Genomic DNA, 4826 nt, shown 5'->3' with positions numbered 1-4826 from the left:
ATAACATTCATAATAAGCACACCATTATTAAATATAATTAAACGAAAAATGCATTATAAACCCAATATACAAAATTCAATTAAAATATAGGATCTCAAGAATGATAAATCACACTGCGTTTTAAAATTTTTATTGTACTATTTAAAACTTTTTAAATATACAACAAATATATTATTTAACTCATAATAATTTTATAATCGCCTAACCGTGTCGTCCTCCTGGTCCTGCAAGAATATAATTTAAAGAAGAGAAAATAGTGATTATACTACCAACATACAATTATGAAGAAAAAATAGAGGGGACGTTTACTAACAGGAAATTTTCAAGAATTTTCGGAAATTGAAAATTGAAAACAGTTTAGGTGTTTACCATGGTCTATTCTCACTTCCAAATTTGAAAACTATTCTTCCTTTTTAAAAGAAATTTGGAACACAATAAAAAGTTGTTTTCAAATTTGAGAATACACGCGTGAAGTATGTCTACCCATCGATTCCGCCAGCCCCTTTTTTCTTATTTCTTCTTTCTTTTCGATCTGCTGCTTGCGACATTTTCTTCTTATTTCTTCTTTCTTTTCGATCTGCTGCTTCCTCCTCAACGTCGCTGCCGACCTGCTTTTCATCAACGAGAGGTGCTGCCTCCTCCTCAACGTCGCTGCCCACCTGCTTCTACCGGAGAAACGATCCCTGCCATCCTCTCGCTACCACGCCGGAAAACCCACCCTCACGTCTCCATCCTCTCCTCTTCACCAATCCAATTCGCTCGTCTTCTCACTCACACCGCACCACTGCCGCCGTCACTAGCCCCGCCGTCGGTGCTAACAGCCACAAGCCCACAACTCCTTGATACAATCTCTATGCAAGAAAGGCCAACTAAAACAAGCCCTTCATCTGCTCTCAAAGGAGCCCTTTTTGGCGACTAAACTCATAAATATGACTCAGGATTGGACTGCATCAATGATGCACGCCATGTGTTTGATAAAATTTGCAACAGAACGATATGTCTAGAATGTTCTCTTCCATGTGTTATCTTTCGCTGGTCATGGTGATGAGGTCTTGGGCTTATATAGACGGATGATTAAGGTTGGCATCGCATCTGATAGGTTTACGTATACATATGTTTTGAAGGCTTGTGTTGTTTCTAAGTCACCAGTGTCTCTGCTCCACCGCGAGCTTATCGACGATGGTAACCTAGATATAAGGTAACCTAGTGATAAGGTACCAAAGGAATCAAGCTAGGGAAGAATAAAAAGCCAACTCCGAGAATTATTACAATTAATCAAAAATAGAGAATTGAAAACAAGTTTTCATTTCAGTTTTCAAAAACAGAGAATTGAAAACAGAAAATTAAAAACAGAAAATTGAAAACAGAGAATTGAAAACAGAGAATAGAAAACAGAGAATAATTTTCTATTAGTAAACGGGCCCAGAATGTTTTCAACAAAAAATAAATAAATAAATAAATAAAAATTAAAAAATAGAATAGTGAAGACCACATGCATAGTATGGATATGGCAAATTATGCACTGCAACCGTTCAAAATTGTTCATAATTATAAATATATAGTTTAAACATTATGAATATATAGTTCTATAATTATGAACATAGAATTGTGAACATAATTATGAACACATAATCCTGTAATTATGAATATAAGGATTCAATAATTGTGAATATGAAGTTAAAAAATTATGAATATATATAGCTTTATAATTATGAACATATAGTTCAATAATTATGAAAATAGAATTATGAATCTACTGTATAGAAATTATTTATTGTATATAAATTATGAATCCTACGATTTTAGAAATTATGAATCTAAAATATAAATTTTAGCTCACCCAAAGTCTAGAAATTATGAATATAGATTCGTGTGCACCATGCAAGGTGAGCGCGTGCTCACAACATAACAATTGCATATAGGATCATACTATACCGATCCAGACATAGCAACACGTTGGTCGTGCCTGGGCCAACCCATGTTGGCTTGGCCCCTGCCAACCCATGTTGATTTACTTCACATTGTCATCTCTAGATGATAGGTTCTCATTAATTTAAAATTTGAAAATTTTCAATTTAATATGGATTAAAATTTTCTACTTTAGATACAACTTTTAAAAAAGAATCTATTGGTGATGAATCTAAACTCAAATTTATTACTTGTAGAAAGAACATAACCATATAAGTGTATAACTTACTACTAAATTACATCATAAATTCGATCTATTTTTACTTGCATGTACGTGAATTTGAATTTTGGCCTCTAAATTTAAAGGTTTAAAGTTTGCAAACTAAAGTACGAATTGATTAAAAAAGGGAGAAAAAAAAAAGACAGAATACGTACCACTTTTAGATATATGAGGGGGTATGATTCTTTGACTGACGTTCAAATTATCTATTGCTGAGAATATATATAAAAATAAAAATAGGCAAGAAAATGATTAACCATAAGTAGACTGACCATAATTCTTTATATTTAGAATGTAGAATGAAACAATATAATTGATGTGAATTAATAAATATGATAAAGGTGTTGATGGATATTTACTCTTTTATTTCTTGCATAAAACAGAAAACAAAGAATGAAGATTATGCATATAAGTTAAAGATGGATAAAAAGTTACCTGGCACAAGTTGATGTGTAGAATCAATTGTCATATTGTGGCAAATTATGCTATGCGCACGTGCGCACGGCGCTAAAACGGCGTCGTTTTTCGTGAAAACGACGCTGTTTTAACTATAAAAAAAAAATTTGTTCGAAACGCCGTTAACAGCGTTAACGGCATATTCGTTATGAAATTATGAATATACAGTTATGACATTATGAATGTACAGTTATAGAATTATGAATGTATAATTATGGAATTATGAACTTACAATTATGAACATAGAGCTTCGAAAATTATGAATGTTCGGTATGGAGTTATGAATATACAGTATGGAATTATGAATGTACAGTTATGGAATTATGAATGTACAGTTATGAAATTATGAACATAGAACTCTGACATTATGATCTTACAATTATGAACATAGAGCTTCGAAAATTATGAATTTACAGTTATTGAATTATGAATGTACAGTTACGGAATTATGAATGTACAGTTATAGAATTATGAATGTACAGTTATGAAATTATGAATGCACAGTTATGAAATTATGAACACAAAGCTGTGAATATATGCTCCTATAACGAAGCAGTCTGAAATTAAATTTAAAAAAAAAAAAAAAAAAAAAAAAGAGGGAAGATAACGGTGCCTGACGGCACCGGTACCGTGCCCATGATGCACGCTGGGCACGAGCCCACAGCATAACTATCCTATTATTGTTGGAAGACATAACGTACTCAACGCCTGTATAGAACCATATAAACCCAACCCAAACATGAGAGGAGACACTACAAATCCTCAAAAAAACAAGTGAGGGTGCTGCACGCTTTGTGTTTAACTGAGTTACCATGATTTACATCCCCTCAGATGTTTTGTCGGGTAGGGATGTGCGGGACCCTTAGGGTGGGAGATTCAACCAGTTGGGAAGAACACTACCCAAGAAAAGAAAAAAGCAGAATTCAATCAATGCTTACCAGTTTTAGGTGGGGCAGACAATCTGGAAGAAGAAGAGGGAAAGATAAAGAGAAATGTGAATAAAAGAACAATAGAGAAAGGGATAGTGGGCTTATGAGCCATGGCATGCAATGCAAGACAGACAATGAAGCAAAAAATATCTGTTAGCAAATTGAGGAATCCTTAGCATAACAACGTAGCCCCTTTTATATAATTTTGCTACCAACTCAATATGAAATCCTTATAGCTAACTAAGTACTTGTAACGTGCCCTCTCAAGTCGCAATTCACGACCAGAAAGAAAGATTTGAATAGCCACCGTATTTTATAGAAAAACGAACCCAAGTACTTGAAATATGTTTTAAATGTCAAAAGTCAAAATTAAGAAGTCACTTTTTAAAAACACTTTCTTACTTACATCTTTATCATTCTTATGTCATTTTTAAAGGAGGGTAACATCAATCAAAATGACTAAGAACATAAATTTGTATTTATAAAGTTACGAGTTTGAATCTCGATCTTCTTCATTTGAACCGGCCGCCTATGAATAACCTAGGATGACTTATCTCCCTATGTGAAGTTTATTCCACTCACACCCAAAAAAATAAAGGAGATAAAATCACTATTTAATAATTATATATTTTTCACTTTTAGTCTTTGATTTTCAAATTAGATAGATATAGTCAACGGCTATTTAAAATGGATCACTATTATTCTTTTGTGAGAATTAAAATGTGGTGCATTTGTAATAATTTGATTAATTAAGAACTAAAATTTAAATTAATTATAATTTTTACTTTGACTTTCACATATTTTATTGTATTCAAACAATGTTTGTTGAACTTCTGGAGTGACATTATGAGTCAAAAATGATGCTAAAATTTCATCACTATGGATGCAGAGGGAACATGAATGTCAAAAATATCATCTGTCTAATTAAGTCTGGCCTTAATTGTTTTATGTAATTGATTTTTTTTAAAAAAAAAAATAAATAAGTATAGGGGTGTTTGCGGAGTAAATTTGGAGTGAATTCGCATCCAATCCGCTAAAGGAGAATTTGAGATTTCTTATTTGCATCCACATTCACAACGGATGTAAATCCAATAAAATTTGATCCATCAATGATAGATTAGATGGTGAATTTTAAGTTTTAAAATAAATTAAATTATAGTATAGTAATTTAACAATTCAAGCATTCAAAAATCAAAATAATATATAGTATGTGTATCAAAAGTATTTTACTTGGTTTGTTTGTGAAAATTAAT

The sequence above is a fragment of the Ipomoea nil genome, unplaced genomic scaffold (genome assembly GCF_001879475.1).
Source record: "Ipomoea nil cultivar Tokyo-kokei standard unplaced genomic scaffold, Asagao_1.1 scaffold0688, whole genome shotgun sequence".
In the NCBI taxonomy this organism is placed as follows: Eukaryota; Viridiplantae; Streptophyta; class Magnoliopsida; order Solanales; family Convolvulaceae; genus Ipomoea; species Ipomoea nil.
Note: the sequence above shows the minus strand (reverse complement) of the source record.